The 11,310-nt window shown below is 40.2% G+C and overlaps 1 long non-coding RNA gene across 1 annotated transcript in view; it reads right to left on the minus strand.

The window, feature by feature from the left end:
• The window catches only part of LOC145537178 (uncharacterized), an 80,957-nt gene extending 74,865 nt beyond the window's left edge, over nucleotides 1-6,092 (minus strand). Inside the window, exon 1 of the long non-coding RNA XR_014076249.1 lies at nucleotides 5,964-6,092. This is a non-coding gene — a long non-coding RNA (uncharacterized LOC145537178). The remainder of the gene's footprint in view (nucleotides 1-5,963) is intronic.
• Between the last annotated feature and the right edge of the window lie 5,218 nt (nucleotides 6,093-11,310).

The raw sequence follows: 11,310 nt of genomic DNA on the forward strand, positions 1-11,310 counted from the left end.
TAGCATTGAAACATGTATATTATCATATGTGAAACAGAACACCATTCCATGTTCGATGCATGAGACAAGGGCTCAGGGCTGGGGCAATGGGATGACCCAGAGGGATGGGATGGGGAGGAAGGGGGGAGAGGGGTTCAGGATGGGGAACACATGTAAACCCATGGCTGATTCATGTCAATGTATGGCAAAAACTATTACAATATTGTAAAGTAATTAGCCCCCAACTAAAATAAATAAATTTATTAAAAAAAAATAATTGATCAAGTGTTTTAAAACTTTTGACATTTTAGAATAAACTTCTCCAAATCAAATTCTACACAAGTCTTTCTGACCTCGAACTAATTAACTTTGGGAATTTTCCAGAAGGTCTTTGGGAGATTTCAAAAGAGGTGGTCTTTTTATTATAAAAAGAGAAATGTTATTTATTTAGGTTTATTTGATGTTAAGGTGTAGGGGAAACATTGCCAAATAAAAAGTAATATTTAATATTCTAAGAGCATTTTTATATGTGATATATATCATTAAAATAGGTAATTAAGAAATTATATACAAAATTCATAAAAATCTTTATGGTCTGGAATAATGTTACTGGTAATCTGATTCACTTAGTTGCTTAATCTTGGCTCCTACAAATATATGCTCTGGGGAATTTTTCAATCCTTGGCTATTATTTTCCTTATAATCATATTAACCTTTTTGATGTATTGTATCCTTTCAAACGCTTCCCTCATAGCTCAGTCAGTAAAGAATCTGCCTGCAATGCAGGAGACCTGGGTTCAATTCCTTGGTTGGGAAGATCCCCTGGAGAAAAAAATGGCAATCCCCTCCAGTATTCTTGCCTGGAAAATCCAATGGACAGAGGAGCCTGGCAGGCTACAGTCCATGGGGTCGCGAGAGTCGGACACAACTTAGTGACTAAACCACCACCATCCTTTCAAACGTTTTAAATTGCCTTTTGGCAGTCACTCATACATCAAATGATAGCCATCAAGAGAAGACAACTTAAACTCAATGATTTGACCACTTGTGTCCCTGGAAAGGATGCAACTGTCGGTAACGGCAATCACATGGCCCTCCATCCTGACCACTCAACTAGTGGCAGCACTGAATATGTAACTTCAGCACACCTACATCAACAATGGTAACTGAGAGTACCACCATATTCGTTGGTCACACTCAGCTTGCTGAGAGAATGACCATGACGGTGTTCAGTTCAGTTCAGTCACTCACTCGTGTCCAACTCTTTGTGACCCTATGGACTGCAGCACGCCAGGATTCCCTGTCCATCACCAACTCCTGGAGCTTGTTCAAACTCATGTCCATCAAATTGGTGATGCCATGAAACCATCTCATCCTCTGTTGTCCCCTTCTCCTGCCTCAATCTTTCCCAGCATCAGGGTCTTTTCTAATGAGTCAGTTCTTCGCATCAGGTGGCCAAAGTATTGGAGTTGCAGATTCAGCATCAGTCTGTCCAATGAATATTCAGGATTGATTTCCTTTAGGATGGACTGGTTTGATCTCCTTGCAGTCCAAGGGACTCTCAAGAGTCTTCTCCAACACCACAGTTCAAAAGCCTCAATTCTTTGGTACTCAGCTTTCTTTTTAGTCCAGCTTTCAAATCCATACATGACTACTGGAAAAAGCATAGCTTTGACTAGACAGATCTTTGTTGGCAAAGTAATATCTCCGCTTTTTAATATGCTGTCTAGGTTGGTCATAGCTTTTCTTCCAAGGAGCAAAGTCTTTAATTTCATGACTGCAGTCACCATCTGCAGTGATTTTGGAGCCCCCCAAAATAAAGTCTGTCATTGTTTCCATTGTTTCCCCATCTATTTTCCATGAAGTGATGGGACTGGATGCCATGATCTTAGTTTTCCTGAATGTTGAGTTTTAAGCCAACTTCTTCCACTCTCCTCTTTCACCTTCATCAAAAGGCTCTTTAGTTCTTCTTCACTTTCTGCCATAAGTGTGGTATCATCTGCATTTCTGAGGTTATTGATATTTCTCCTGACAATCTTGAGAAGGCCTTACAAATAGCTGAGAAAAGAAGAGAAGCTAAAGGCAAAGGAGAAAAGGAAAGATATAACCATCTGAATGCAGAGTTCCAAAGAATAGCAAGGAGATATAAGAAAGCCTTCCTCAGCGATCAATGCAAAGAAATAGAGGAAAATAATAGAATGGGAAAGACTAGAGATCTCTTCAAGAAAATTAGAGATACCAAGAGAACATTTCATGCAAAGATGGGCACAATAAAGGACAAAAATGGTGTGGACCTAACAGAAGCAGAAGATATTAAGAAGAGGTGGCAAGAATACACAGAAGAACTATATAAAAAAGATCTTCATGACCCAGATAACCACTATGGTGTGATCACTGGATTAGAGCCAGACATCCTGGAATGCGAAGTCAAGTGGGTCTTAAGAAGCATCACTACAAACAAAGCTAGTGGAGGTGATGGAATTCCAGTTGAGCTATTTCAAGTCCTAAAAGATAATGCTGTGAAAGTGCTGCAATCAATATGACAGCAATTTTGGAAAACTCAGCAGTGGCCCCAGGACTGGAAAAGGTCAGTTTTCATTCCAATCACAAAGAAAGTTAATGCCAAAGAATGTTCAAACTACTGCACAATTGCACTCGTCTCACACGCTAGCAAAGTAATGCTCAAAATTCTCCAAGGCAGGCTTCAACAATATGTGAACTGTGAACTTCCAGATGTTCAAGCTGGATTTAGAAAAGGCAGAGGAACCAGAGATCAAATTGCCAACATCCATTGGATCATTGAGAAAGCAAGAGAGTTCCAGAAAAACATCTACTTCTGCTTTATTGATTATGCCAAAGACTTTGACTGTGTGGATCACAACAAACTGTGGAAAATTCTTCAAGAAATGGGAATACCAGGCCACCTGACCTGCCTCCTGAGAAATCTGTATGCAGGTCAAGAAACAACAGTTAGAACTGGACATGGAACAACAGACTGGTTCCAAATAGGTAAAGGAATACGTCAAGGACATATATTGACCATGACAGGGGAACTGCTAAAAATTAAATACAAAACAGTGACCCCCAATTTGTGTTTAGCTGTACAACCACCCTCTTAAAAAGTTCACCCTCCAACAAGCCTTTGATTTGTCTCCAGTGGATATCACTCATCTGGTAAAATTAAGCCAGGGCCAACTGAAACAGCTACTGCCACTCTTGACTTGCTAAGTTTATCTGTTTCTTCCTAAGGTTCTACTGAGTGGTCCATCTCCTCCCTCCCAGGGCTGTCTCCTCTCATAAAAATTACAAAATCTTCAAAGTATTAAATATGATCATTGGAGTCACATTATTCTTTTATATATTCTTCCAGAAATGTAAAGATTGTCCATTTTTTCTCCCTTTCTTCCAGAAAATGAAATCCTCATGGACAAAGTCTATTACAAACAGAAACTGGAGTTAGGGAGAAGGGTTCCTGGCCTACATGTTTTATAGACAATGTGACTCTGAATCCCAGGGTAGCCTAGCTGTAGCCCTCCACCATAATTTATAACCCTTCTCTCTAGATGACTGTTGAAATGCTTGAGATTGTTTTAAATATTTCCAATCAAGCATTATCCATTTATTTACTTTTGAGTCTCATGCTGCTATTAGTGGGCCATGTTGGACCCCACCTTCAATGTATCAGAAATGATCTACTTTTACTGTGTTCAGTCTCTATGTCTGCAATTTTACAAAGTTACCTTTTACCTGCAAAATGCTGTCAGTATTTTCTAGTAATCTAGTTATTTTATTCCTATTTATAACTGCTGAGATTCATTTAAATGTAGACACCATTCTTCCAGCTCATTATGCCCTCTAGTCTCTTCGTCTTACCCACCTGACACATACAGACGCACAATTTCCTCCAATCTATTACCTTCTTTATAATTAAATTCTTTTTTCCTATCATCTATCGTATAGTCCACCATTGCCATCACTCTCCTTCACCTTGCTCTTCCATCATACATAGCTTGTACAATTCCAACCCTGGACAGCTTGACATTTCCCCTCTCTATACCTGGACCACTGAAGGTGGCTGGAGAAGCACATTCTATTCTTTATGTTGATTATGCCATATCCCTGTCCTCAAATTCTCATGGGCTCTCTGCTATTCCCCAATTACAGCTTGCTTTCACGTACAGCAAGTTACCTCCCCTGTTTTACAAAAATAACACAAGCCATCAGGCAGACAAATTCCCCCATCCCTTAAGATCTTCACCACGAACCTACAAATTCTGTGTAGACATCCATTATTGTCTATATCCTCACCTCCACCCCAGTCATTTATTAAATAAACTTTTAGCTTGGTCTGCTCAGAGAAATTACTCCATCAAATATCCTTCCCGTTCCTCTTTCCTGTATCTTTAATTTTTCCATTTTTATGGGTTTGAACACCTTTCCCATCCTCCAACCATGGGCTGGAGTAAAGAATCTAACTTCTTTATGCTCCCATATATATATATTCATTTATCTGTCATAGTATTTATTACATAAAATTGAATTTATCTCTTAGTAAATTTGGAATGTGTTACCTTCCTATTCCTCTTATAGATTGTAAGCACCGAGAAAGGAGCATGCCCCAAACTATGTATTTCCATGTTCCTAGTGCCTACGATATAATACTCTCACGAGAACGTTTATTGATGAAATTTTGAATACATTCATTCATATGTGAATTTAATTCTTCAAGAAACGCCTACCTGCTTCAAAATACCTCCTCCAATCCCTTCTATAGGATGAATTTTACAGACCTGTCTGTTGTTCAGAGGGGAAAAAAAACCTTCAAATTTTAGTGGTCCTTGTTTATATGTTTACTTAATGCACTCAGTACACGAGGGTAGGTTTTCCTTATAATTTTGAAAAACAGACAAGTATGATTGTCAATATCAACATAAAATGGGTCAGGCCAGTCAACTCAAAGAGACAGACAATCAGTTTGCAAAAAGAGAAGGCTCTGTGCTGCAATGAAGATCCAGCACAGCCAAAATAAAACAAAACAAATCTTGACTTTAACATGATTTGATATATTAATGTTTTTAAAGTCAATCCAAAGGGTTTAGTTAAGACATGAAAATATACAATGAGAACAAGAAACAGAAAGATACTGAAGAATTTGTCAGTAGTACACATTCAAGCATCACTGAGGGGAAAGAAATACCAATTGAAATGAAGAATTCTATCCATTGACAAGTTTTTACAGTTTTAAGTTGTATGCATCTGGGTATCTTAGCCATTAAATATATATCTGCTGTTGTATGATACATAGTATAAAGTATACTTTATAAAGTATAAAGTTCCTTCGTTTGGTTTCAATCTACCTAGGCAATAATTTGGCTTCCCTTGGCATGTTTGAGTACTTCATTTCTCTGATAATAATTTATTCTAAGCTAATGTATTTGAATTCTGATTTTATACATCAATATTATTAACTACTGTAAATATGAATGTGCACCACAGATTATGCAGCTTCTCCTACTGTGCTTAAAAAATTACATTTCTTCTTGGACTTCTCTGGTAGTCCAGTGGTTAAGAGTCCACCTGCCAATCCAGGGGACATGGGTTCGATCCCTGGTCCAGGAACTAAGATCCCACATCAGGGCAACTGAACCAGCATGCCTAGAGCCCATGCTCTGCAACAAGAGAAACCACTGCAATGAGAAGCTCGTGCACCACAACTAGAGAGTAGCCCCTGCTTGCTGCAACTAGAGAAAGCCCACAAGCAGCAACGAAAACCAAGAACAGCCAAAAGTAAGCAAACAAACAAACAACAAAAAACCCCTTAGATTTCTTAACCTATGACCAGGCTCATAATGGTCACAGAGCTAGCAAGGAGATACAGCCTCTTGTAACATCGCCTGGCTTCTTTCACCAGGTGACGTGGACCTCTGAGTGCCCTTATGCGTCTTCTCATTTTATAAAGACTAAAAATTTTCTCAGTGACTCACCTGCAGCTTCATCCCCTTGCTTTGCTCAGTGTCAAGATTTAACTCTTCCGTGCCCATATATTGCTCATATTCATCAATGTTTAAGATGGTTCTTTAAGATGAAGAAATCAGGATTACAGCTGTGAAGGTCTAGAAATAAAAACTGATGAATGAATAAAAGTTAGTAAAATGTAATTTATGCTAATCATTTGATAACCATAACACTAGGGCATTAAATGAAGAAAACCCAGGAATGAGATAGCTGAATTAAAATTGCCTCTTACTAGATGTACTACTTTCATGTATGCTAAGTCACTTCAGTCGTGTCTGACTCTTTGCAACCCCATGGACCGCAGCCCGCCAGGCTCCTCTGTGCACAGGATTCTCCAGGCAAGAATACTGGAGTGGGTTGCCATGCCCCTCTCCAGGGGATCTTCCCAACCCAGGGATCAAACCCACATCTCTTGCATTGCAGGTGGATTCTTTACTGCTGAGCCACTGGGGACCTTAAAAGGAAATCACTTTTTTCCTTAAATGTTGCATTCAAGCTTCATATATGTTAATGGTCATATATATTCATTTATCTTGGGTACACATTTTCAGCTTTAACAGACACTGGAAAACACTTTTCTAAAGTGGTTGGGTGAATTTCTTCACATGCTTTCTAATACTCTGTATGTCGTTTTTTCTCACACTGTAGTTGGGTGTGTAGTGGTATCTTGTGTTTTTAACTTACATTTCACTCACGATTAATGATGTCTAGTATCTTTCTACATATGCTTATTGGCCATTTGGATCTCCTCTGTATTTATCTGCTTGTTCTGCTACAACAAAATATAGACTGGCTGGCTTAAACAATGGAAGTTTGTTTTCTTAAAATTCTAGAAGATGGAAGTCTGAGATCAGGGTGCCTGCATGGTCAGTTTCTGGTGAGGGCCCTCTTCAAGGCTTGCACATAGATGCCTTCTTACTGTGTCTTCACATGGTGGAGAGAGAGAGCTCTAAGGTGTTTCTTCTTATGAGGACACTAATCTTATTGGATTAGGGTCCTACCTTCATGACTTTAATTCACCGTAGTTGCCAGTTATCCCCTTATAGGCCCTACCTCCAAATACAGTCACATTGAGGGTTTGGGTTTCAACATAAGAATTTTGAGGGGGACACAAACATTCAATCCACTATAGTCTCTTTTTATGAAGTCCTTGTTTACATATTTTATCAAAATTTCATTTGCCTTGTCAATCCTTTCCTTGCTGACTTGTAAAAGTTCTTTATATGTCTGAATATGACTCCTGTATTGGATTACAAATATCTGCTCCCATTCAGTAGCTTTGATTGTTTCTGAACCAATATTACACTTCTAATCACTGAAGCTTTATCTTTATCTGGAAGTGTAAGATATTTAACACTGCTCTTCTTCAAGCTTGACTCTTCTTGGCTCTTTATATTTTCATGCACATTTTTAAAACCAGCTTCTCAATTTCTACACACAAAATCTAACTGGTATTGGAAGTGCATTGAATTTATAGGGGTTTTTTTGGGGGGGTGGAGAATTGGTATCTTAGCAATAGAGTATTATCCAATCCAAGAATATTGTATGTAACGTCCTTTTCTCTATGTCTTACCTGGGTATTGGGCAGCTTGGAATTTGGCAAATGCCTAAAATGCACACAATATACAGAGCACTGTTCTCAGCAGTTTCCTCCTTCCAGCATCTTATACTCTCAGGTTCTGAGTTTCTGGAAGTCCTGAGCTCCAACTATTTTCACTGAGACTGCCACAAGCTCTGAGCTCCTACTTCTTTGTCTCAAAGTTTACATTGAGAGTCTAACTTCTCCAGGGGTAATGGAGTGGGGAATGCAGGACTCACTTAAACACATTTTTCTTATCAAGATCACTGTCCTTCAGTTATTGGCCACTATTATTGTTCTCTGGTATCATCACTGTGTGTATGAGCATATTTTATCTAACTACCAGTTACTCAGTTTTAGCTGGAAAAAGAAGTTTTGTTATTTAGTTTTTTTTTCTATTATCTCTACAACATTTATTATTCCCTAGCATCATTCTTCAACACAGTTTTGTTAACACCAATAATCGAGTACCAGCCTTGTTTGAAATTTCTTGAAAAATGAAGTAAACAATCAATCATGATTTAGGATTAAAAAAAAAAAAGCTAGGAAGCACTGGAGAAGTATGATGCCAAAACCAGTCAATAGGAGGTGTTTAGGACAAGAGGTGACAAAACCCAGTAGAAAATGTAACCACTTCCTTCCCAGCTAAAGTTTTTTTCAGAAATAATCCTTGTGGCTCAGCTGGTAAAGAATCCACCTGCAATGTAGGAGACCTGGGTTCGATCTCTGGGTTGGGAATATCACCTGGAGAAGGAAAAGGTTACCTACTCCAATATTCTGGCCTGGAGAATTCCATGGACTGTATAGTCCATGGGGTCGCAAAGAGTCAGGCACAACTGAGTGACTTTCACTTTCACTATGCAGTCACGAAAGACATGGACTTGAGCAATTAGAGCCCTTGCTTTGAATCAAATCCTCTTTAGAGTAAAGCTCACTGAATAATTTTCTGTTATAGGGATAGCACCCTGGTTTTTAATTTTCCTTACTCTGTTTCTTCTGAGTTCCTGATGATAGGGTTATACAATCATTATAATATACATTGTCACTTCTTTTCTCTTGAGCGACCAAAAATTAATACTAAATTTAATTAAACTCCTCTTTATTACCAGAAACTTTTGACTGATCAACATTTCAGGGGTTCCTTAGTATCTGGTATCCATTTAACTCTGGATCTCTAAAAGTCAAGGATGATTTCTTACAGGATCTGAGAACTACTTATGGAGGCCTGTGGTAAATAAATAAATGCCATACCATCTTCGTGCATCAGGTATTTTCTGTGACATATACTTTACAATTAGTATTTCACTTAATACTCATAAAATAGAAACTTGATGTAGCATTATCCCCATTTCACTGGGGAAGAAACTGAGATTCAGTGATGAAATGAACAAAGCCAAGATGTGGAAAAGCTCTGGTGTTAGAATTTTCCAGTACAGAAAATCTGATTGACTTCTTGTCAATTATATCTGTGATTTAGGCTAAGGACTCAGTCGTCTTCACTGCTAAGTCGCTTCAGTCGTGTCCAACTCTGTGCGACCCCATAGATCGCAGCCCACCGTCCCCAGGATTCTCCAGGCAAGAACACTGGAGTGGGTTGCCATTTCCTTCTCCAATGCATGAAAGTGAAAAGTGAAAGTGAATTCACTCAGTCCTGTCCGACTCTTAGCGACTCCATGGACTGCAACCTACCAGGCTCCTCCGTCCATGGGAGTTTCCCGGCAAGAGTACTGGAGTGGGTTGCCATTTCCTTCTCCGAGTCGTCTTCAAGGCCTTACCAAATTAAGGTAATGGAGGATGCCTCCCTATTTTATACCCAATTATTTTCTTCCTGAAACTTCTATATATCGATTATTTTAGGGAGAAATTAGGACGGGATGGAACTGTCAGAAACTAATTATTATTAATTTTATTTGTATTCTATCTGAATAACAACCATCAGGTTTCTGCATGCAAACAACTGAATCATCCACTGTAATAAATTTACTTAGGAGAAAATAAAACTGAGAGAGCTTGCTGTTTTAAGAGTGGATTATATTAACATAATGGGCTATTATTCTCTATTGCGAATTGGCAGCTATGTTCTATATACCTTCAATATTGCCAATAAGCTGGTGTGTGACAGTATAAATCATTTGAACTCTGCCTCAGCTTATCAACTAAAAAATTAGACGTTTGATCAATATTATCTCTAAGATCACTTAGAGTTTAAAAAATAATCTAGAGCTTTCTGTATTTATATTTGCATATGTCAGTGTGATATACAAACAGCAATGCCCTGTGTATGTGTGTATTCAATTTTACCCTCAAAAAAGAATTTTACAAATAATGCAACCTAAGTACAAGATTTAATTCTTCATTGTCTATAGGAATGTTGCATAAATAAGGAGTTCAAGTACAGCATGGGAAGATACATTAAGTCTTCAAAAAGTATATATTAGCTAATGTTTATGCAATAGCAGAAATGTAGTTTTACATCACAGAATATAATAAGACTTGGTCTAAAGATCTTATGATCTAAAAGCTTAAAACAAAACACTCCTAATCCAGCCAGGCAATCTCAGATGTCTTATAATCAAAGCTAAGAAACATTAGATGTTTTAATAGCCTTATGAATTTAATAGCCTTAGGAATGTCCATAATTACCCATGTTAGCAGCCAAGAGGCAGCTCAGCCAGAGGCACTCAGCTTTTAATAGCCAACAAGCCACTTTGAATACGGCGAAAACAGTTTTAAACCTTTGGGGATTATTAGGGATAATTAAAAGTAGTTGAAAGTATATAATATCATTTATCAAAGCACTAAAAGCTGTTCCATAAGAAGCACGTCACAACATTAGCAAATGCAATTCATAGACTTCATTCATTGGTTAACATATAACCAAATACAATATTCTAAGTAACTCAAATATTATTTTTTTATTGTATTACATATATAATCTACGTTATATTAGCTAAAACCTAAATAAAACATACTGTTCATGGGGCTCTCAAGGCAAGAATACTGAAGTGGTTTGCCATGCCCTTCTCCAGTGGACCACAATCTGTCAGACCTCTCCACCATGACCCATCCGTCTTGGGTGGCCCCACACGGCATGGCTTAGTTTCATTGAGATAGACAAGGCTGTGGTCCGTATGATCAGATTAGCTAGTTTTCTGTAATTTTAGTTTCAGTGTGTCTGCCCTCTGATGCCCTCTCGCAACACTTACCGTCTTACTTGGGTTTCTCTTACCTTGGGCCTTGGGTAATTCCTCTCGCCGCCGCCGCCGCCGGCCCCAGCCGCCGGCCCGGCCTAGCCCCTGTCGGCCGCCGCCCCGGCCCCGCCTAGCCCCTGTCGGCCGCCGCCTCCGGCCCCAGGCCCCCGGCCCCAGGCCCCCGGCCCCGCCTAGCCCCTGTCGGCCGCCGCCCCCGGCCCCAGGCCCCCGGCCCCAGGCCCCCGGCCCCGCCTAGCCCCTGTCGGCCGCCGCCCCCGGCCCCAGGGCCCCGGCCCCAGGGCCCCGGCCCCGCCTAGCCCCTGTCGGCCGCCGCCCTCGGCCCCAGGCCCCTGGCCCCGCCTAGCCCCTGTCGGCCGCCGCCTCCGGCCCCCGACCCCGGCCCGGCCTAGCTCCTCTCGGCCACGCTTCTGCGCCGAGCCGTCGCAGCCGCCTGGCTTCCGCGCCGAGCCGTCGCAGCCGCCTGGCTTCCGCGCCGAGCCGTCGCAGCCGCCTCGCTTTTTTGCATAGGAACCTGGAATGCTAGGT

Source organism: Giraffa tippelskirchi, chromosome X, assembly GCF_054371585.1.
Source record: "Giraffa tippelskirchi isolate mGirTip1 chromosome X, T2T-mGirTip1v1.2.pri, whole genome shotgun sequence".
In the NCBI taxonomy this organism is placed as follows: domain Eukaryota; kingdom Metazoa; phylum Chordata; class Mammalia; order Artiodactyla; family Giraffidae; genus Giraffa; species Giraffa tippelskirchi.